The sequence below is a fragment of the Dipteris shenzhenensis genome, chromosome 7 (genome assembly GCF_047967505.1).
Source record: "Dipteris shenzhenensis isolate YYH24624 ecotype China chromosome 7, Dip_SZ_1.0, whole genome shotgun sequence".
NCBI classification, from domain to species: domain Eukaryota; kingdom Viridiplantae; phylum Streptophyta; class Polypodiopsida; order Gleicheniales; family Dipteridaceae; genus Dipteris; species Dipteris shenzhenensis.
In genome coordinates, this window is record NC_141602.1 from 57,084,554 (window position 1) to 57,109,495 (window position 24,942).

Sequence of the window (24,942 nt, forward strand, 5' to 3'; positions counted from 1 at the left end):
AAGGAGAGAGTTCCATGGCCAAGTTTACCTTGCCCATTTTAAATCTAGTAACCTTGGCTGCTTTTTGAATCATCTAAAAGCTTGCAAGAGTGCTTGTTGAGTTGATATTTTCATGTTCCAAGAGGTGTGTTTATTCATTTGATGTGTGATTCAAAAAGTTTCACTCTTCCTATGTATGAAGGTTCCACTCTTGCTACCTATCTCACTACTTTTTTTCACTCTTTAGGTGCTACTTATCTGTCTGATAAGCCGAGTAGATAATCTAGGGGTCATAAATGGTGGCTTAGTTGTCTGCTATAGCAATCCATAGCCCAAGCAACTGAACCAAAGTTGAGGGAATATCCTCCCACTCACAGACAGCAAGAACGACTTGGGACTTGAAAATCTTGAAACGTGTTTTGGCATACTGAAAAAAGCAAACAATGATCATCTTAAACATTCTTCATCTTATGAGAAAATCACATTCTTCATCTTATGAGAAGATCATCTTGAAGTAGACAATCAACTTGTTGTGAAGCTTTCAATTGCTCTATAGAGGTATTGATACTATGCTTCTATAATTCCTTAAGCTTGGTTCTGACCCTAATCATGAGTTTTCTCTAGAGATTTTCAAATGCAACAGTCATCATAACTTTTGTTTATAGGGATAAAGCAAACTCCACAACAAACAGGAAACCATATTGTTCAATAGTTCCTCTTGAAGTTCCTTCCTCTCAAAACAAGAACAACATCACACTGTAAAATAGAGGTAAAACATCACCCTTGATTTTGTGACCCATTGTTTCAATAGATCACTTCATCATTTTTTAGAAGAGAACCAGTTTACTTTACACTTCTTGAGAGACAATGATCATCTACCTTCACAAACTATTAGTGCATCTAGCACTGGTATGTTACCATCTCTCTTGGCATGCAATCTCACCTCAGTGTATCATTCGAATATCTACATTATGTTACTGCAAAACGAACGTCTATGGATCCAAATACCAACCAGCCTTGCAGGTTTTGTTGATTAGGCAGGCAACATAGCAAGATCAAAGGAAAATCGGAGCTTTCATTGAGCCACATGTCAACTATTTTTACAACTCATGGGTATTTTGAAAAACCATGCCCTAGCTTACAACCCGCATTGCTCTTCAGCCCAAGCATGTTTGCATGTCTTGAGTTCTGATTCCAAATTGCCATCCTCCACTATCAAAGGGTGGGCCCCGTCCCACTCTTTCATAGCACAATGAAGATGTAAATTCCATCATCATGCTCATAATTGATTTATAACTATGGAGTTAGATCTCAGCTGACGCAGGTGCAATCTACTTGCATGGATCGGCCATCTCCATTCGTGATAGAATTGGTTCTTCATGTTAGTTTATTTGTTTCTCTAATCAACATTTCTTAGTGTGTGGGCAAAGATGTCCATTTTCTAAAAGTTTAGAGAATATTCATGGCTAACACAATGTCCAATCTACCCAAGGAAGGGCAAACTGGTTTTAAAAAGTGAGTTAAAAAAGTAAGAAAGACCAGACTCCCAATGTCCAATCTAACACAAGGAAGGGCATGTTCCTGGTTCTCAATTTTTGGAGGAAGCATGCCACCTCTAGTCCCACAAAAATGTATGATTGCCTGATAATTGCAAAGTTCTATATGTGTAATGCAATATGCAATGTGCTAAACGCAACATGCAATTTACCCAAGGAAGGGCACATTTCTTAGTCTTATAATTTTTTGAGAGGAACGTGCCAACTCTCCCCCCACCTGAATGTGTGTTTATGTGTTGGTTATTTCAATAATTTAATGTGTGGTCCTAAAATGAGGAAAAAGTCACTATGTGCATGCAAACTGCTAATTACTAAATGCAATGTGCTATGTACAAAATGCAAAGTGATGTATGATGATTGGAAGGCTAGCATCAGTATGTTACCATCTCTCTTGGCATGCAATCTCACCTCAGTGTGTCATTCAAATATCTAGAATATGTTGTTGCAAAACAAATGTTTGTGAATCCAAAGACCAGCCTTGCAGGTTTAGTTGATTAGGCATATATATATATATATATATATATATATATATATATGTATGTATGTATGTATGTATGTATGTATGTATGTATGTATGTATGTATGTATGTATGTACGTACGTACGTATGTATGTACGTATATATGTATGTATGTATACATGTGTGTGTGTGTGTGTGTGTGTGTGTGTGTGTAAGTGTGTGTGTAGATATATGTAAGATAATAAACCATGCATTTATATGGACATTTGAATTTTCTTATTATTTAAAAAAGTGAGTTAAAAAAGTAAGAAAGACCAGACTCCCAGGATGCATGGCATTTTTTTTGCATTGCACAAACCAAAAGATCTTCAATGCATAAATGCAATGTATTGCAAAGAAATTTGTTACATATTAAATCACAAAGCTAACTATATGCTTCTTGGTAGATTGAGCTATTTTGTTTTTTCCCTTTTTGGGAGCATTGTCGTTGACATTATGCACTTTGGATTCTAAGTGTCATAGATCAAGCATTCTCTCTCTCTCTCTCTCTCTCTCCTCTTCTATTGCAAAATATTGGGTGCGTCAAAAAAATATTGCACATATATACATATACATGTTAAAGCATCTACTATAGAATTTATTGTAGAGGTTTGACTCCTTACCATGCATAAAAATATATAAATGTAATGGAATTAGATCGAGTTTCATCATTTTAAATTTATGTAAACACATTGACATGTGTGCACATGCTACATCGAACTCCACGGTTAGGTCCCTAGACTCTTTCAATGAAGGAGGTGGTTTTTGTTGTTTTTCTGTGGTTGGTGCATGCAAACCAAGGCCTCTGACCCACGAGGTGTACATGGATCTATGTGTGTGTGTGTGTGTGTGCACATGTGTGCGTGCATGCATGCGTGTGTGTGTGTGTGTGTGTGTGTGTTTGTGTGTGTGTGTGTGTGTGTGTGTGTGTAGCAAAATATGGGGTGCAGGGTCAAATATATTACATGTATATACATGTTAGAGTTCTGCGTGTGTATATAAGTTTCCATACATATGCATAGACATTGTTGCTTGTTGCAATAAAAAATGCCCTTATGTCAAACTAGATCAAGCATATTCCCTCTCTCTCTCTCTCTCTCTCTCTCTCTCTCTCTCTCTCTCTCTCTCTCTCTCCTTCCTCTAACCCTTGCATGTTCAAGCCTCTTTGAGATTTAGTGTTCAAGCTCACTATTGTGTTCATGTGATTGATCTCCATGCTCTCTTACACTATTGTGTTCTAGCATGCCCTTAACCTTGCTCTCCCTTGTACTCCCTCCTCCTGCTCTCTCCTCCTCCTCCTCCTCCTCCTCCTCCTCCTCCTCCTCCTCCTCCTTCCTGCTGCCTCCTCCCTCCTCCTCCTCCTCCTCCTTCCTCCTCCCTGTTGAGAGTTCACGCTCAACATCATGTGATCATGTGTGCATAGCACCATCACGTGATCATATGTGCATAGCACTAACCTTATAGAGTGCTATAAAGGAAAGGGTTAGATCCCCTAACCCTAACCCTAAAAGGGTTTGTATATATTCTATTTTTTCAACTAATTCTAGTGTACAGTTAGTCATTTGTGGTGTGCTCTCTAGCTGTGCCCTCTCTCCTCATCTCCACTCTTCTCTTCTCCCCTCTTCATATTTTGTCATGGTATCAGAGCTCCCTTGTCTTCCGCTGAGACATTGAGTTTCTTGAGAGTGTGAGAGAGATTGTGAGATTGAGAGTTCTCTTGAGTGATTGTGAGATCCTTCCCTTCACTTCCGTTGAGAGAAATTTCCGTCCATTTGAGAGAAACCTCCGTTGAGTGAGCATTCCTTCATTCCGTTGATGATAGAAACTTCCGTTCATTGAGATTCTTCTTTGTTTTGCAATAGATTTGTTGAGAGACTTAGTGAGTTCTTTGAGAGCTTCTTATGAGAGAGAGAGAGATCTAGATCTTAGTCTTTGAGAGAGAGGTTTTGAGAGATCTGTGAGAAAGAGAAAGAAGCTAAGCCTCTCCAACAAAGCTCCTTCAGTGCCACATCATCACTGCATGTGACTCACAGTGACACATCATCATTGAGCACCATTTGCACTCCTTTTGCCCCTCCACCTAGATCAAGTCATATCTCTTGATCCAGGAAGAATTTGAGGGTGCTCCAAAAAGGAAAGTCGCTCGATTTTTCGTGCTCTACGCGCTCGTTACATCACGCGCACATTTCGGCGCAAGTTACACTCACATTTGAGCCTCGCCGGCAAAACCACTTCCTTCACGCACATTTGCCTCTACATCGACGCATCTGACCCAGCACTTAAAAAGAACAAAAGAAAAGGAATTATTTGCTGCTCTTTCATCGATCGACGGTTGGTTTAGATCTAGATCAGAGTAGACTAGATCGCCATAGAGGGGACGCTTTGAATTCCCCAAGTTGCCAATCTAAGCCATGCCTGAAATTCCCGACTAGTACCTACTCGGAGTCAGTCCATACGCTCACATCCGATTTCACATCATTACATTACCTGAAACCTTACGTTCATCAGTTCAGTGAGCAGACTTCAGAGTTCAGAGGCATTGCAGATTGATTCAGTGGGCAGATAGCACTTGATTTCACACACACATGCCACCATTGTAAAGCCTATTTGGCTATCTCACGGCATCGTGCACATCATTTTCAGCCTTGTAAAGCCTCTTGGCTATTCCCGGCATCATTGCCACAAGCCTTGTAACACAGATTAGATTTTGTATACTGCAGTTCTATCTTCACCGACGGTATAGAGATTTCACTTGGCATCTTCAGTGTCTTTGCAGTTGATTCATACAGAGTTTTCCAGGACACTTTTTGAGTACATTGCTTGCACCATGTCGACTAGCAACCTCAATCTGGAGGCATCTGCTAAGTTAGACAACTCCAATTACAGTACATGGAAATACCGAATGGAGACCATTCTTGTGCTTCAGGACAAATGGGAGTATGTTGATGGATCCATACCTAGACCATTGGCAGATCCAGCCACCAGTAGTTCTACTCCATCTGTTGTCACAGCACCAGCAACGGGATCTACATCGGGATCTACATCTACACAAACAGTTTCCGCACCAGTAGCAGATCCTGCCATTGCCCGAGCTCAAGCAGAATGGGATAAGAAAGACAAGTATGCCTATCACCTGATCAAGCAGAATGTGCAAGATGTCATGCTAGGACAGCTCAACACAGTCAAGACATCAAAAGAAGCATGGGATATGTTCGCAGCTCTCTACGAGTCCAAGAACACATCCAGGATTCTCACCCTGAGAAACCAGATCAACCAGAGTTTCCGCAACAGCAGTGAAACCGGTCATGCTTATGTACTCCGCATCAAAGACTACAACAATCAACTTGCAGCAGCAGGAGAGACTATGAATCCCGCAGAAATGGTTCAAGTAATCCTGAATGGACTAGGAGAAGGATATGAGAATCTGGTCCAGAGTATTGCCATCCAACGGCAAATTCCAACACTTGAAGAACTTCAGTCAGTTCTACTTGGTGAAGAACTCAGGACTCAGGCCATTCAAGCACGTAAAGGTCATTCTAATGATCAGGCATTCACCGCTTCAGACAGAAGCAAAGGCAAAGGCAGAAACAGAGGTAGATCATATCAGAAAAGTGGTCATCATCATCAACAAAATCAAAGTCAGAATCAGCATCAGCATCAGCAGCATCCTCAGCAACATCAAAATCAGCAAAGAGGAAATCATTCCAACCGAGGAAGATTCCAAGGACGAGGGAACGCATCCACCAATGTGTTAAACATTCAATGCAACTATTGTCACAAGTTTGGACACTATGAAAGAGATTGCCGCAAGAAGCAGTATGACCAAGGCGGTCAATCCAGCAGTAATCGAGGGAATTCCCGAGGAAGAGGAAATCATCGTGGTGGACATTCTTGTCACAGTCATTTTGCAAATGAACATGGGAATATGTTTCTTGCAAGTGAGGAATTGCATCAGACTGATACAATGCACCTAGACACTGATTTCAATCCCAAAGAAGATTTCAGTTATCAAGTCGACCAAGTGGAACAGGATCCTTGGTACATCGACAGCGGTGCATCATCTCATATGACAAATCATCAGGAATGGTTCACAGAAATGAAGCCATTAGAAGGTCAAAAGAATGTCATCTACACAGCAGACAATACACCGAATCCAGTTCAAGGGACAGGTGTTATCCCTATGAATAATTTCACTGGTACAAAAGGATTAGTCAAAGATGTGCTCTATGTTCCGAAGCTCAGCAAGAACCTTTTGTCAGTAGGTCAAATGACGGAACACAACTACAAAGTCATCTTCGACGGTGATGAATGCACTATCAGAGACAAATCCAAAAGAGGTCAGCTAGTAGCAAAAGGTGTCAAGGAAGGACGCTTATATAGGATGCTAGCTACAGTACCAGATAAACATGCCATGTCAGCTCAAATGCAACAGATGCCACTATCTGCAAAATGGCATAAGAGATATGGTCATGTCAACTTCAAGTACTTGTTAGATCTCAGGAATCAAAATATGGCAATTGGGATTCCGAAGCTACAGTTTCTTGGAAAGGTTTGTGAAGCATGCTGCTTCGGCAAACAAAAGCGAACCAACTTTGTCAGAAGTACTTCTCGTGCACGAGGTATTCTTGATTTAATTCATACAGATGTATGGGGTTATGCCCAGACCCGCAGCATCAATGGTTCACTTTATTACTTGACCTTCATCGACGACTACAGCAGATATTGTTGGGTCTACTTTCTGAAAGAGAAATCTGAAGTGTTTGCCAGATTTCAAGAATTCAAAGCCATGGTAGAAAACCAAACAGGCAGAAAGATCAAGGTCATGAGATCAGACAGAGGAGGTGAATACATGTCTTCAGCCTTCATGAACTTTTGCAAAACTCACGGCATTCGAAGACAATTCACATGTGCAGATACTCCTCAGCAAAATGCAATAGCTGAAAGGAAGAATGGGACTTTAGTAGACAGTGTTAGAGCAATGCTTAGTGAAAAGCATCTTCCGAATCAGTATTGGGCAGAAGCAATAGCTACAGCTAACTACTTGCTTAATCGGCTTCCTACCGAACCGATACAAGGTATGACTCCTTATGAAGCATTCACTGGACACAAGCCACGCATTGGGCATCTCCGCATATTTGGTTGCATAGCATATGCCCACATACATGATGATCATCGTAGGAAATTGGATGCGAAGTCACGCAAATGCATCATGGTTGGCTACAGTGAAGAAAGTAAAGCATACAAATTGTATGATCCCATCAACCGCAAAGTCATTATCTCCAGAGATGTAATCTTCGATGAGGAATCAGAATGGAAAACCTCACCTACACAGGAGATAGAAGCATCGACTTCACAGTCATCTACAGAACAGGTTGATGAAGAAGAGCAAGAATTGCCAGCAACACCCCAAGCAGTGCCACAGCAGCTCAGACGGTCTACTAGGGAAAGCAGACCACCAGCCAGATTGACATATGCTCAGAAAGGCAAAGCAATTCAGGTGGAAACCACCAACTATGCTCTTATGACTACCATCATGGCTACAGAAGAGCCAGTGTACTTCGAAGACGTAGTAGATAAGCCAGAATGGCAAACTGCAATGAATGAAGAAATGGATGCTTTGTATAAAAATAACACTTGGGAATTATGCGACCTTCCACCAGGAAAGAAGGCCATAGCCAACAAATGGGTATACAAAGTGAAGTACAATCCAGATGGCAGTATTCAGAGATACAAAGCCAGATTAGTTGCAAAAGGATTTGCACAACAATATGGCCAAGATTATGATGAGACTTATGCTCCAGTAGCAAAGATGGATTCCATACGGTTCTTGATATCACTAGTGACACTCAGTAAATGGAATGTGTATCAGCTCGATGTCAAGAATGCATTTCTCAATGGTTATCTAGACGAGGAAGTCTACATGCAACAACCAGCCGATTATGTTGAACCAGGAAAGGAGAACAAGGTTTGCCATCTCAAGAAAAGTCTCTACGGCTTAAAGCAACACCCAGAAGTTGGTACAGCAGGATTGACAAGTATTTTGATGATCTGGGATACATGAAGTCCAATGCAGATCATACTCTCTACTACAAAGTTCAAGGGGAAGATATTACTATTGCACTTTTGTACGTAGATGATCTGATTGTGACAGGAAGCAAGGATAGCTTCATCAGAAAACTAAAACAAGACTTATCTGCAGAGTTCGACATGAAAGATCTTGGACTTATGCACTATTGTCTTGGAATTGAGTTCTGGAGAGATTCGGATAGCACATTCATGAGTCAGCTCAAATATGTTGACAGTCTCCTGAAGAAGTTTCATATGGCAGATTGCAAGATTGCAGCCACTCCCATGGAACAGAGTTTGAAACTTACTAAAGATTCAGAAAAGCCTACAGTCAATGACAGATACTACAGGCAACTCATTGGATCTCTTATATATCTGACAATCACACGGCCAGATATTTGTTATGCAGTAAGCTCACTAGCACAGTTTATGGCAAATCCAAAACAATCTCACTGGAATGCAGCCAAAAGAGTCTTGAGATACATCAGAGGTACAAGACAATTTGGGATAGAATACAGAGGAAGTCATCCACGGTTGCATGGATACTGTGATAGTGACTATGCTGGAGATCATGAGACCAGGAGATCGACATAGGGATATGCATTTTTCCTTGGTCAAGGTGCTATATCATGGTTGTCAAACAAACAGCCAACTGTTTCTTTGTCTTCGACTGAAGCAGAATATAGAGCACTCACTACAGGTGCATGTGAGGCTATATGGCTCAGAAGACTATTGTCAGAAACAGATTACTTTGATGAATCAAAGCCAACAACAATATACTGTGATAATCAATCGGCTCAAGCATTGGCCAAAAATCCAGTATATCACTCCAGGACAAAGCACATTGATGTCAGAGAGCACTTCATCAGAGAAAGAGTGTTACTTGGTGACATCACACTGCAGCATTGTGATAGCAAAGAAAATGTTGCAGACATCTTTACCAAACCACTCGGTAAAGAGCTATTCGAGAAACACCGACTAGCTCTTGGTTTGATGCAGAGGAAGGACATTCCCATTAAAGGGGTGTGATGGAATGTAATGCTCAGTCCTTCTTCGATTCCCCAGAATCATCATCTTGAGGGAAGGCCTACTTCATGATGTTGATCTTGAGGGAAGGTGTTGAGAGTTCACGCTCAACATCATGTGATCATGTGTGCATAGCACCATCACGTGATCATATGTGCATAGCACTAACCTTATAGAGTGCTATAAAGGAAAGGGTTAGATCCCCTAACCCTAACCCTAAAAGGGTTTGTATATATTCTATTTTTTCAACTACTTCTAGTGTACAGTTAGTCATTTGTGGTGTGCTCTCTAGTTGTGCCCTCTCTCCTCATCTCCACTCTTCTCCTCTCCCCTCTTCATATTTTGTCACTCCCTCCTCCCCCCTCCCATGTCCCTCCACCTCAACCATTACCCCTCGAAATCATAAACGATACTAGCTCTTCACTCCTCAATCTTGGGCTCCTCCTAAACCTTGCAATCCCCTTTGAACCCTAGAACTCTAGATAGCTCTCTCAGCCATGTCCTCTTTTGAATCCTTCAACCCCATTCTAAACTCTTGAACTCCCATGGAGGTGAGAGCCTCCATCCATCATTGTGTGATGAAGCTCACTTTCTCACCCACACATGCATAGGATTTACTTTCCACACTTTAGCCTACACCTCTCACCAAAATATGACCCAAGGACCTATGCTACACTTTGGTACACCATATTAGGGGAGATTTGGGGTCTCAAAAGGGCCTCCAATTAGTGTTTCCTAATTTCAAGGGATTAGAGAGGGATTTGAGGTGTAGCAATGAGAGTGCTCCTTTGTGTGGGACAATGGTACATTGAGGTGTACAAAAGGACATGTTGTGCATTTATGGGTGGGGAGACCTCTCACCCATGGTCCTCACTCCTAGCAATTGATCTAGTCTCCAATCCAAGGGTCACATTCAAATTTATGGTAGATCACTCCCAGCCCCATTAGATCAAGGGGTAGATCCAAGGGAGGGGATGAGAGGAAAGTGTGCTTCAATCTAGGCCATAGATCAAGGGGTGGATCCAAGGGAAGGGATGAGAAAAAAAAGTGCTTCAATCTAAGCCATAGATCAAGGGATGGATCCAAGGTAGCGGATGGATGCAAAATGCACTTCAATATGAGCCCTAGATCAAGCATGGATCCAAGGGAGGAGGTGAGAGAAAGAGACGCTTCAATCCAAGCCATCCAAAATGGTGCTTCAATCCGGCCCATCCATCTTGATCTTGTGATCTCCAACCTCCATGAAGCACCTCAATCCTAGCCCTTCATGAAGCATCTCCATCTCCACCATAGATCTTGAATAGATCTAATGGTCGACAATGTAGCGCATTATCCCTCTTTATTAGGCCTTCCCCTTGTCAGATTTGGAGGCCACTAGAGTCAAACCCGGGCCCCATCTAAGGCATCCTAGGCCCTTGATCCATCCTCCATCGAAGGGCCAAGATGACCCATGTCAACTTAGTAAATGCCAGGGGTCCCTTATACCCTTGGGTTACCATAGTAGGTCACTTTTTCTTAACTTTATCTCTTGCTTAATCTATTCCTTATGAGGCCCTTTTGAGACCTCAAACCTCCCTTATGGACAATAAGCAACGACACGACTATAGATGACCAACACCCCTAGAACCTGCACTTGGGAAAGATAGTGACAATCTCTCTCTCTCTCTCATGCGCGCGTGTGCCTTCCACTAGCCCTTGCATTAGCCTTGCGCTAGCCCTCTTCTAGCCCCCACTAGAAAACATATTCAAAATTTCATGATGTATGAAATGGTAGGATTAAAGGTATAATTCTAAGAGGAATAGAAGAAATAAATTTGGAATTTCAACATGTATATGAGAGTTACAACTTCTCCCTAATTCATATTATGGTAGGAAGGAGTTCAGTAGGGAACACATTTTCTTAAAAATACTTACACTTGAAGAATTGGGAATATTTTGAAAATGCCTCCCTTGCCTTCCCATAATTGATTATATAGCAAAGATGAATTTATGAATCGATTATAATGGCTTCAAACATGAGGGTTTTCAATATCTCTTTCCTACTCACATCCAAGGAATATGGTATACATTGTTACAACATGAGAGCTTCTCAATACTTCAAATATGGGATTGCTAGATCTAAGGGAAATTCTTCTTAATCCATTGAATTACTATAATCCTCAAAAGACAATATGGTAGGGAAGGATTTATAAGAGTTTCTAAAGTGTTCACTATTTGTTCATATTTAGCTGATGTTATTAAAAATGATGGTTATAATGATGAAATAAGTAAGTATATGGTTCCATAAATGAGAAATTAAGAAAGAATTGTATATTCCTTTGAAAAATATGCTAGCAAGGTTGGTGTCAAAAATTATTGCTCACTAACAGAATACAAAACTCCATTCTTTTGGGGGTTGGATAAAAGAATGGAGACTTTCTCTCAAAGTCTTCTCTCTCTCTCTCTCTCTCTCTCTCTCTCAATGACGGACCTTGGTATTATGGATCATTAGTGACATTAGGGGCTTTGAATTATAATGTATCATAATATCTAATAGACACATTCACCTAAATTATTATGCATTTTCATTTGCATGCATGCATGGATTGAGATTGGGTTTGACTTAATTGAACCAACCACCGATTTTCCTTGTAGTTGCTAGATTTGCATTTCAAAAATCCAATAATTTCATAGAACTACCTTTTGCCCCTAAATTAAGTTGAATATTATACTTCCTTGGCATACAATGGATTGAGATTGGGTTCCACTTAATTGAAGCACATTGAACAACAATTTAAACTAGAAGTTAGAAGAGCCCAATAATATTTATAGTTATTAGACTAACCATTAAAATGATACAAGGGAACGTTTATTAGAGGACCAATTGTAGATAATAAAAAAATAGGGTAAAAGACAAGCTCATGGGTCGATTAAAGATCGAGAGCTAGAGAGAGAGAGAGAGAGAGAGAGAGAGAGAGAGCTCTAAATGATGGATCTTTATATTATGTATCATTCACTAACATTAGGGGCTTCTAAGGTGTCATAATATGTAATAAACACCTTCACATAAATGCTTATGCATTTTCATTTGCATACAAAGATTGGATTGAGATTGGGTTCAACTTAATTAAACCAACCATTGCTGTTTCCCGTAGTTGCCAGATGTACATTTCAATAGTCCAATAATTTATTAGAACTACCCTTTGCTATGGGATAATTCTGTTGGTAATATGGGCCTAAGTGTGGTCCTAACCCCCTCATGGTACCTTGGACTAATGGATTAATGAGGGGCTAATGGCCCTTGGGATGCACAGATGACACATGGATAATTGGGGTTAATAGAAATCCCATAAGCATGGGATGAATTTCTGAAGATCAACTTAAATTTTCACGGAAGCTCCTGCGAGCCCTCTCCCTCCCTCCCGCAGCCTCTACCCCCCTAGCTCACCCCCGCCTCGGTCGTCCTCACCCCCTCGCCTCTCCGCCCTCACCCCCTCGCCCCTCCGCCTCACCCCGCCCCCTCGCTATGCCCTCACCCCCCCTCGCCACTCCGCCTCACCCCGCCCCCTTGCTATGCCCTCCCCCGCCCCTCGCTTCGCCCACCCCCCGCCCCCTCGCTATGCTCTCTCTCCCCCGCCCCTCGCTTCACCCCGTCCCCCTCGCTACGCCCGCCCCCTGCCCCTCCTGCCCTTTCGCCCCGCCCCCTCGCCCCTCCCGCCCTTCCGCCTTGCCCCCTCCCACCCTTCCGCCCTACCCCACCCCACCCCAGCCATCCCCCGCCCTCGCCTCTTCACCCCCCCCCACCCTCCATCCTTAGCCCCCACCCTCGATCTCCACCCTCGCCCCCTCTGCCTCCTGGCCTCCCGCCCTCGCTTCCACTGCCATCCCTCCCCCTCACCTTCGACCCTTGCCTCCACTCCCGCCTCCGCCCTCCACCCTCCAACCTTCTCGCCCTCCGCCTCCACCCTCGCCTGCGCCTCCGCTTCCCCCACCCGACTCGCATCGCCCCGTTTCGCCTCACCCTTCTTCATCACACCCAGGCTCCACCCCCCTCATCTATCCCCCTTTTTTGGGTGGCAGCCTCTTCTTCATCAGAGGTCTCGCAGTTTGTCTTGGCGGTATGGTGGCTCCCTGCTCGGAACCGGAGGCCCAGTCAGCAGACCCTCCCTCTCCAAATGCCTACCGTGTTATCTTAACAGAGCAACAATCATCTCGGGTATAGGAGGTTGCCAATGACTTTGCCCTTACCTCTGTCTATGGTAGAGTCATTGGACATTCCCCCTCCAGATCAGCCATCAGGGACTGGCTCCAGTCCACTCTCATGCTAGAGGACAGCCACATTGAGGAGGTGGCCCTTATGGGAAGGGGCATCTTCTGGCCCAAACTCTCCACTGCGAAAGCTGCAAGCAACCTGATTGCTGGTTCCCCCACATCTGTGGATGGAAAGATCATTATGATAGTCCCTTGGTACCGTGGATTCAGTGCAGCGGATTTTGATGCTCGGTTCCGCATTCCTCGCCACCCAGTGACGCTAGTTTTTCCAAGCCTTGTTGCTGAGCTGCAGCCGATTGTTAGGGACCTAGGCTCCCACTTTGGCTGGGTTATGCATGACACTTTCGCCGACGCGGTTACTATGGCAGGAGCCCCCCAAGTCCGTGTGGCTGTGGCGAACCCTACGACTCTCCCTGCAGTGATTGAGATCGTGACAGATGCCGACAGCATTACCCAGAGCATGGTAGTCATGACAAAATATGAAGAGGGGAGAGGAGAAGAGTGGAGATGAGGAGAGGGCACAGCTAGAGAGCACACCACAAATGACTAACTGTACACTAGAATTAGTTGAAAAAATAGAATATATACAAACCCTTTTAGGGTTAGGGTTAGGGGATCTAACCCTTTCCTTTATAGCACTCTATAAGGTTAGTGCTATGCACATATGATCACGTGATGGTGCTATGCACACATGATCACATGATGTTGAGCGTGAACTCTCAACACCTTCCCTCAAGATCAACATCATGAAGTAGGCCTTCCCTCAAGATGATGATTCTGGGGAATCGAAGAAGGACTGAGCATTACATTCCATCACACCCCTTTAATGGGAATGTCCTTCCTCTGCATCAAACCAAGAGCTAGTCGGTGTTTCTCGAATAGCTCTTTACCGAGTGGTTTGGTAAAGATGTCTGCAACATTTTCTTTGCTATCACAATGCTGCAGTGTGATGTCACCAAGTAACACTCTTTCTCTGATGAAGCGGCTCTCTGACATCAATGTGCTTTGTTCTGGAGTGATATATTGGATTTTTGGCCAATGCTTGAGCAGATTGATTATCACAGTATATTGTTGTTGGCTTTGATTCATCAAAGTAATCTGTTTCTGACAATAGTCTTCTGAGCCATATAGCCTCACATGCACCTGTAGTGAGTGCTCTATATTCTGCTTCAGTTGAAGACAAAGAAACAGTTGGCTGTTTGTTTGACAACCATGATATAGCACCTTGACCAAGGAAAAATGCATATCCCTGTGTCGATCTCCTGGTCTCATGATCTCCAGCATAGTCACTATCACAGTATCCATGCAACCGTGGATGACTTCCTCTGTATTCTATCCCAAACTGTCTTGTACCTCTGATGTATCTCAAGACTCTTTTGGCTGCATTCCAGTGAGACTGTGTTTTGGATTTGCCATAAACTGTGCTAGTGAGCTTACTGCATAACAAATATCTGGCCGTGTGATTGTCAGATATATAAGAGATCCAATGAGTTGCCTGTAGTATCTGTCATTGACTGTAGGCTTTTCTGAATCTTTAGTAAGTTTCAAACTCTATTCCATGGGAGTGGCTGCAATCTTGCAATCTGCCATATGAAACTTCTTCAGGAGACTGTCAACATACTTGAGCTGACTCATGAATGTGCTATCTGAATCTCTCCAGAACTCAATTCCAAGACAATAGTGCATAAGTCCAAGATCTTTCATGTCGAACTCTACAGATAAGTCTTGTTTTAGTTTTCTGATGAAGCTATCCTTGCTTCCTGTCACAATGAGATCATCTACGTACAAAAGTGCAATAGTAATATCTTCCCCTTGAACTTTGTAGTAGAGAGTATGATCGGCATTGGACTTCATGTATCCCAGATCAGCAAAATACTTGTCAATTCTGCTGTACCAACTTCTGGGTGCTTGTTTTAAGCCGTAGAGACTTTTCTTGAGATGGCAAACCTTGTTCTCTTGTCTTGGTTCAACATAATCGGCTGGTTGTTGCATGTAGACTTCCTCGTCTAGATAACCATTGAGAAATGCATTCTTGACATCGAGCTGATACACATTCCATTTGCTGAGTGTCGCTAGTGATATCAAGAACCGTATGGAATCCATCTTTGCTACTGGAGCATAAGTCTCATCATAATCTTGGCCATATTGTTGTGCAAATCCTTTTGCAACTAATCTGGCTTTGTATCTCTGAATACTACCATCTGGATTGTACTTCACTTTGTATACCTATTTGTTGGCTATGGCCTTCTTTCTTGGTGGAAGGTCGCATAATTCCCAAGTGTTATTTTTATACAAAGCATCCATTTCTTCATTCATAGCAGTTTGCCATTCTGGCTTATCTACTGCGTCTTCGAAGTACACTGGCTCCTCTGTAGCCATGATGGTAGTCATAAGAGCATAGTTGGTGGTTTCCACCTGAATTGCTTTGCCTTTCTGAGCATATGTCAATCTGGCTGGTGGTCTGCTTTCCCTAGTAGACCGTCTGAGCTGCTGTGGCGCTGATTGGGGTGTTGGTGGCAATTCTTGCTCTTCTTCATCAACCTGTTCTGTAGATGACTGTGAAGTCGATGCTTCTATCTCCTGTGTAGGTGAGGTTTTCCATTCTGATTCCTCATCGAAGATTACATCTCTGGAGATAATGACTTTGCGGTTGATGGGATCATACAATTTGTATGCTTTGCTTTCTTCACTGTAGCCAACCATGATGCATTTGCGTGACTTCGCATCCAATTTCCTGCGATGATCATCATGTATGTGGGCATATGCTATGCAACCAAATATGTAGAGATGCCCAATGCGTGGCTTGTGTCCAGTGAATGCTTCATAAGGAGTCATACCTTGTATCGGTTCGGTAGGAAGCCAATTAAGCAAGTAGTTAGCTGTAGCTATTGCTTCTGCCCAATACTGATTCGGAAGATGCTTTTCACTAAGCATTGCTCTAGCACTGTCTGCTAAAGTCCCATTCTTCCTTTCAGCTATTGCATTTTGCTGAGGAGTATCTGCACATGTGAATTGTCTTCGAATACCGTGAGTTTTGCAAAAGTTGAGGAATGCTGAAGACATGTATTCACCTCCTCTGTCTGATCTCATGACCTTGATCTTTCTGCCTGTTTGGTTTTCTACCATGGCTTTGAATTCTTGAAATCTGGTAAACACTTCAGATTTCTCTTTCAAAAAGTAGACCCAACAATATCTGCTGTAGTCGTCGATGAAGGTCAAGTAATAAAGTGAACCATTGATGCTGCGGGTCTGGGCATAACCCCATACATCTGTATGAATCAAATCAAGAATACCTCGTGCACGAGAGGTACTTCTGACAAAGTTGGTTCGCTTTTGTTTGCCGAAGCAGCATGCTTCACAAACTTTTCCAAGAAACTGTAGCTTCGGAATCCCAATTGCCATATTCTGATTCCTTAGATCTAACAAGTACTTGAAGTTGACATGACCATATCTCTTGTGCCATTTTGCGAATAGTGGCATCTGTTGCATTTGAGCTGACATGGCATGCTTATCTGGTACTGTAGCTAGCATCCTGTATAAGCGTCCTTCCTTGACACCTTTTGCTACTAGCTGACCTCTTTTGGATTTGTCTCTGATAGTGCATTCATCACCGTCGAAGATGACTTTGTAGTTGTGTTCCGTCATTTGACCTACTGACAAAAGGTTCTTGCTGAGCTTCGGAACATAGAGCACATCTTTGACTAATCCTTTTGTACCAGTGAAATTGTTCATAGGGATAACACCTGTCCCTTGAACCGGATTCGGTGTATTGTCTGCTGTGTAGATGACATTCTTTTGACCTTCTAATGGCTTCATTTTTGTGAACCATTCCTGATGATTTGTCATATGAGATGATGCACCGCTGTCGATGTACCAAGGATCCTGTTCCACTTGGTCAACTTGATAGCTGAAATCCTCTTTGGGATTGAAATCAGTGTCTAGGTGCATTGTATCAGTTTGATGCAATTCTTCACTTGCAAGAAACATATTTCCATGTTCATTTGCAAAATGACTGTGACTAGAATGTCCACCACGATGATTTCCTCTTCCTCGGGAATTCCCTCGATTACTGCTGGATTGACCGCCTTGGTCATACTGCTTCTTGCGGCAATCTCTTTCATAGTGTCCAAACTTGTGACAATAGTTGCATTGAATGTTTGACACATTGGTGGATGCATTCCCTCGTCCTTGGAATCTTCCTTGGTTGGAATGATTTCCTCTTTGCTGATTTTGATGTTGCTGAGGATGCTGCCGATGCTGATGCTGATTTTGACTTTGATTTTGTTGATGATGACCACTTTTCTGATATGATCTACCTCTTTTTCTGCTTCTGTCTGAAGCTGTGAATGCCTGATCATTAGAATGACCTTTACGTGCTTGAATGGCCTGAGTCCTGAGTTCTTCACCAAGTAGAACTGACTGAAGTTCTTCCAGTGTTGGAATTTGCCGTTGGATGGCAATACTCTGGACTAGATTCTCATATCCTTCTCCTAGTCCATTCAGGATTACTTGAACCATTTCTGCGGGATTCATAGTTTCTCCTGCTGCTGCAAGTTGATTGTTGTAGTCTTTGATGCGGAGTACATAAGCATGACCGGTTTCATTGCTATTGCGGAAACTCTGGTTGATCTTGTTTCTCAGGGTGAGAATCCTGGATGTGTTCTTGGACTCGTAGAGAGCTGCGAACATATCCCATGCTTCTTTTGATGTCTTGACTGTGTTGAGCTGTCCTAGCATGACATCTTGCACATTCTGCTTGATCAGGTGATAGGCATACTTGTCTTTCTTATCCCATTCTGCTTGAGCTCGTCGGGCAATGGCAGGATCTGCTACTGGTGTGGAAACTGTTTGTATAGATGTAGATCCCGATGTAGATCCCGTTGCTGGTTCTGTGACAACAGATGGAGTAGAGCTACTGGTGGCTCGGCCAATGGTCTAGGTATAGATCCATCGACATACTCCCATTTGTCCTGAACACAAGAATGGTCTCCATTCGGTATTTCCATGTACCGTAATTGGAGTTGTCTAACTTAGCAGATGCCTCCAGATTGAGGTTGCTAGTCGACATGGTGCAAACAATGTACTCAAAAAGTGTCCTGGAAAACTCTGTATGAATCAACTGCAACTACACTGTGAAGATGCCAAGTGAAATCTCTGTACTGTCGGTGAAGATAGAACTGCAGTAAATAAGATCTGACCTGTGTTACAAGGCTTGTGGCAATGATGCCGGGAATAGCCAAGAGGATTTACAAGGCTGAAAAATGATGTGCACGATGCCGTGAGATAGCCAAATAGGCTTTACAATGGTGGCATGTGTGTGTGAAATCAAGTGCTATCTGCCCACTGAACCAAGCTGCAATGCCTCTGAACTCTGAAGTCTGCTCACTGAACTGATGAACGTAAGGTTTCAGGTAATGTAATGATGTGAAATCGGATGTGAGCGTATGGACTGACTCCGAGTAGGTACTAGTCGGGAATTTCGGGCATGGCTTAGATTGGCAACTTGGGGAATTCAAAGCATCCCCTCTATGGCGATCTAGTCTACTCTGATCTAGATCTAAACCAACCGTCGATTGATGAAAGAGCAGCAAATAATTCCTTTTCCTTTGTTCTTTTTAAGTGCTGGGTCAGATGCGTCGATGTAGAGGCAAATGTGCGTGAAGGAAGTGGTTTTGTCGGCGAGGCTCAAATGTGAGTGTAACTTGCACCAAAATGTGTGCATGATGTAACGAGCGCATAGAGCACAAAAAATCGAGCGACTTTCCTTTTTGGAGCACCCTCAAATTCTTCCTAGATCAAGAGATATGACTCGATCTAGGTGGAGGGGCAAAAGGAGTGCAAATGGTGCTCAATGATGATGTGTCACTGTGAGTCACATGCAGTGATGATGTGGCACTGTGCTTAGCAAGAGGTGTGCCAGCGAAGCTCTGTGCTGAGGTGGCAGGAGTGTGCACATGCAGCGTGTGCACAGTGTGCCTGGCAAGAGACTGTGCCTGCAGGGGTCAGTGCTGACTGGACTGCTGAGGTGGCAGTGCTGAGGTGGCACTGATGACGTGGCTTGATGATGTGGCAGTGCTGACGTGGTAGTGATGATGTGGCAGTGATGATGTGGTAGATAAGATGATGTTGCCATGTGGCACAAGGATAAGGTGATGATGTGGCAGATTGGATGCCACGTGGAGGATAGAGTTCCACGTGTCAACCTGCAGACCACTTCTGGGGTGAGTGGTGACCCTGAGGATTGAGTGTGGGCTGCCACGTGTCGCAAGGAGGGAGATCGAAATCTTTGAAAAATTCTGACAGAATCTTGGAGATTCCGTCTCCCTGCGGATTTCCGTCGATGGGCTGTGTTGAGAGTTCACGCTCAACATCATGTGATCATGTGTGCATAGCACCATCACGTGATCATATGTGCATAGCACTAACCTTATAGAGTGCTATAAAGGAAAGGGTTAGATCCCCTAACCCTAACCCTAAAAGGGTTTGTATATATTCTATTTTTTCAACTAATTCTAGTGTACAGTTAGTCATTTGTGGTGTGCTCTCTAGCTGTGCCCTCTCTCCTCATCTCCACTCTTCTCCTCTCCCCTCTTCATATTTTGTCATGGTATCAGAGCTCCCTTGTCTTCCGTTGAGACATTGAGTTTCTTGAGAGTGTGAGAGAGATTGTGAGATTGAGAGTTCTCTTGAGTGATTGTGAGATCCTTCCCTTCACTTCCGTTGAGAGAAACTTCCATTGAGTGAGCATTCTTTCATTCCGTTGATGATAGAAATTTCCGTTCATTGAGATTCTTCTTTGTTTTGCAATAGATTTGTTGAGAGACTGTGAGTTCTTTGAGAGCTTCTTGCGAGAGAGGGAGAGCTCCTGAGATTTCCGAGAGGAAATCTATCTTTAAGAGTTTTTAGGGAGTGTAAGAGAGAGGAGTAAGATCTGTAGCTAAGAAACGGCCGACAACGAGCCTTGCAAAGCTCCCAACAGCCTCCAATCGGACCTCCACAGAGAGGAGTAAGATCTGTAGCTAAGAAACGGCCGACAACGAGCCTTGCAAAGCTCCCAACAGCCTCCAATCGGATGTAATCTTCGATGAGCAATCAGAATGGAAAACCTCACATACACAGGAGATAGAAGCATCGACTTCACAGTCATCTACAGAACAGGTTGATGAAGAAGAGCAATAATTGCCAGCAACACCCCAATCAGCGTCACAGCAGCTCAGACGGTCTACTAGGGAAAGCAGACCACCAGCCAGATTGACATATGCTCAGAAAGGCAAAGCAATTCAGGTGGAAACCACCAACTATGCTCTTATGACTACCATCATGGCTACAGAAGAGCCAGTGTACTTCGAAGACGCAGTAGATAAGCCAGAATGGCAAACTGCAATGAATGAAGAAATGGATGCTTTGTATAAAAACAACACTTGGGAATTATGCGACCTTCCACCAGGAAAGAAGGCCATAGCCAACAAATGGGTATACAAAGTGAAGTACAATCCAGATGGCAGTATTCAGAGATACAAAGCCAGATTAGTTGCAAAAGGATTTGCACAACAATATGGCCAAGATTATGATGAGACTTATGCTCCAGTAGCAAAGATGGATTCCATACGGTTCTTGATATCACTGGCGACACTCAGTAAATGGAATGTGTATCAGCTCGATGTCAAGAATGCATTTCTCAATGGTTATCTAGACGAGGAAGTCTACATGCAACAACCAGCCGGTTATGTTGAACCAGGACAGGAGAACAAGGTTTGCCATCTCAAGAAAAGTCTCTACGGCTTAAAGCAAGCACCCAGAAGTTGGTACAGCAGAATTGACAAGTATTTTGTTGATCTGGGATACATGAAGTCCAATGCAGATCATACTCTCTACTACAAAGTTCAAGGGGAAGATATTACTATTGCACTTTTGTACGTAGATGATCTGATTGTGACAGGAAGCAAGGATAGCTTCATCAGAAAGCTAAAACAAGACTTATCTGTAGAGTTCGACATGAAAGATCTTGGACTTATGCACTATTGTCTTGGAATTGAGTTCTGGAGAGATTCAGATAGCACATTCATGAGTCAGCTCAAATATGTTGACAGTCTCCTGAAGAAGTTTCATATGGCAGATTGCAAGATTGCAGCCACTCCCATGGAACATAGTTTGAAACTTACTAAAGATTCAGAAAAGCCTACAGTCAATGACAGATACTACAGGCAACTCATTGGATCTCTTATATATCTGACAATCACACGGCCAGATATTTGTTATGCAGTAAGCTCACTAGCACAGTTTATGGCAAATCCAAAACAGTCTCACTGGAATGCAGCCAAAAGAGTCTTGAGATACATCAGAGGTACAAGACAATTTGGGATAGAATACAGAGGAAGTCATCCACGGTTGCATGGATACTGTGACAGTGACTATGCTGGAGATCATGAGACCAGGAGATCGACACAGGGATATGCATTTTTCCTTGGTCAAGGTGCTATATCATGGTTGTCAAACAAACAGCCAACTGTTTCTTTGTCTTCGACTGAAGCAGAATATAGGGCACTCACTACAGGTGCATGTGAGGCTATATGGCTCAGAAGACTATTGTCAGAAACAGATTACTTTGATGAGTCAAAGCCAACAACAATATACTGTGATAATCAATCGGCTCAAGCATTGGCCAAAAATCCAGTATATCACTCCAGAACAAAGCACATTGATGTCAGAGAGCACTTCATCAGAGAAAGAGTGTTACTTGGTGACATCACACTGCAGCATTGTGATAGCAAAGAAAATGTTGCAGACATCTTTACCAAACCACTCGGTAAAGAGCTATTCGAGAAACACCGACTAGCTCTTGGTTTGATGCAGAGGAAGGACATTCCCATTAAAGGGGTGTGATGGAATGTAATGATCAGTCCTTCTTCGATTCCCCAGAATCATCATCTTGAGGGAAGGCCTACTTCATGATGTTGATCTTGAGGGAAGGTGTTGAGAGTTCACGCTCAACATCATGTGATCATGTGTGCATAGCACCATCACGTGATCATATGTGCATAGCACTAACCTTATAGAGTGCTATAAAGGAAAGGGTTAGATCCCCTAACCCTAACCCTAAAAGGGTTTGTATATATTCTATTTTTTCAACTAATTCTAGTGTACAGTTAGTCATTTGTGGTGTGCTCTCTAGCTGTGCCCTCTCTCCTCATCTCCACTCTTCTCCTCTCCCCTCTTCATATTTTGTCAGGCTGGAGGCGTTGAAGCAGTCAGTTGGCTTGTTGGAGGCGCGCTTGGATCGCAACAAGACTTTGTAGAAGAGAGCTGCTGGAGGCGGACATTGCTTGGCGGAGCTGTTCGTAGCGAGAGGAGTTGGCGGCGGAGCCCGTGAGCTTGGAGCGAGACGAATCACTCGAGGGAGACCTAGCTGTGTGCGTTGTAGTAAAGGCAACCTTTGCGGCTCGCCGTTGGAGTAGCCGATGAAGGAAGGTCGTAGGAGGCCGCCGCTGCTATTGAGTCGTTGCTGCTAAACCGGTTTGCGAGCGCTAGTCGAGCCTTAGGTAGAGGTTTGCTTGGCTGTAAAGGGCGACGCTGGAGCAGAGAAGAGCCTTAGGTAGCAAAATGTCATTGTAGTAGGTAGCAACAGCCGCCTGTTCCACTACGCAACGTCAGCGTTGAGTTGTATGATGCTGGAGCTTTTGCCCATGTGCATGGATAAAGCTCGTAAGCTGTAGGAGTGTTGGAGTGTTGCAGCCCATGTGCTGCCGCCACTGGAGACTAGAACGTTGGAGTTGGAGGTCCTTGGAGTTGCGGGATGGAGCTACAGGTCTGAAGAAGGCGTTTGACAATGGCGCTGTTGTGAGAGGCTAGAGGTGCACGTTAGAGGAGCAAGATGTCGCGGGGCTGCAGGCGCTGGCATGCGGGTCGCTATGCAACACTAGTCGCTTGAGCTAAGAGTTTGGAGACGAGGGCGCTGTAGTAGAAGATGGCATCACGGCCGTTGCAGGCTTTGTAGAAGGCTATGGCTTTAGCCTTAGTTGGAGCTATGGATGGCGGCCATGGAGAGCTCTTGAGGTCGTTGAATAGGACGTTGGAGGCTAGGTCATTTTGGAAGAAGCCGTCGTGTGTTGCAGTAGTTTGCAAGAGAAGCTTTGCTTGTTGGAGAAGCTATGCCATAGAAGAACGTGAACTTCTCACAAAGAACCACATAACTCCGAGAACAAACTTACACAGGCCTTACAAACTCTTGAAATGTCTCTCTTTCATACAACCTCACAACGGAAGAGATGTATCTCAGATCTCTCTTTCTCTCGATGAACTAAGAATTCCTTCAATAGAATGAACAGAAATCTCTCAATCGAATGGACGGAAATTCCTCTCAAATGGACAGAAATTTCTCTCAATGGAAGTGAAGGGAAGGATCTCACAATCACTCAAGAGAACTCTCAATCTCATAATCTCTCTCACACTCTCACAAAGGATGGCGCCTCAGCGGAAGGCAGAACCATGCTCTGATACCATGACAAATTATGAAGAGGGGAGAGGAGAAGAGTGGAGATGAGGAGAGAGGGCACAGCTAGAGAGCACACCACAAATGACTAACTGTACACTAGAATTAGTTGAAAAAATAGAATATATACAAACCCTTTTAGGGTTAGGGTTAGGGGATCTAACCCTTTCCTTTATAGCACTCTATAAGGTTAGTGCTATGCACATATGATCACGTGATGGTGCTATGCACACATGATCACATGATGTTGAGCGTGAACTCTCAACAAGTCACAGGACAGCTAGGCCAGTGCCTGAGGTGTCACGGCTTTGGGCACCTGGCTGCTATTTGTCCACGATTCTCCAGTTCCTCTCGGCCCCCCCCGCCCCCTCCCCCTCCGCCCCCTCCCCCTCCCTCCGGGCAACCACGTCAAGAGGAGCAGAGGTAGCCGGAGTCCGGTCCAGAGATAGCTGGCGGTTGGACTGAGGTCAGAAGGAAAAGAGGAAAGAATAAGAAGATTTCCGAAAAAGGCAAGGAGGCAGAGGTTACCCAACCTGCAGCAGCGCCTCAGAGACCTGATAGGCAGCCGCCCCAGGGTCCTGGGAGAGCTTCTTCTTTGACGGTAGCCCGCCCTCCACAGCCTCAGGTCCCCTCTCTTCCGCTCCCCAGCCCCCTTCCACTCAGTCCCAGTCCCTTCCCTAGTTGCACCCCCCTCTTCCCGACCCGCAGCATCAGCCCCCGCCTCTTCCTCTTCAGTCTCCTCTTCCTTCTCAGCCCCAGTCCCAGGTGCAGCCCCATCCCCCCCCCTGCCTCTCTCAGCTCTCCTGCAGTGTCAGCTGTACCGATGGTTCCTCAGCCACGGGCAGCCCCCACTCCCCTCCTCCACCCCCCCGCTAGTCGCCTCCATGGAGTCTGAGCTGCCTACCCCCCAGCCACCTCCCCCTTCCCCTCCACAGGCAGGACACCCTGAGTCTACACCACCATTGGAGTAGTCTTCCCTGTCCGCTAGCCCCTCAGTTGTAGACTTTGGTGGGCCTCAGCTTCAGGAGAGAGAGCTTCCTCGTGACTTCTACAGATCTGGTCCCTGGGACTACTTGG

At 44.1% G+C, this 24,942-nt stretch overlaps 1 pseudogene; it reads right to left on the minus strand.

Annotated features, from left to right (window-relative positions):
• Positions 1–283: 283 nt before the first annotated feature.
• LOC147900552 (uncharacterized) overlaps positions 284–24,942 on the minus strand; it is a 64,618-nt pseudogene continuing 39,959 nt past the window's right edge.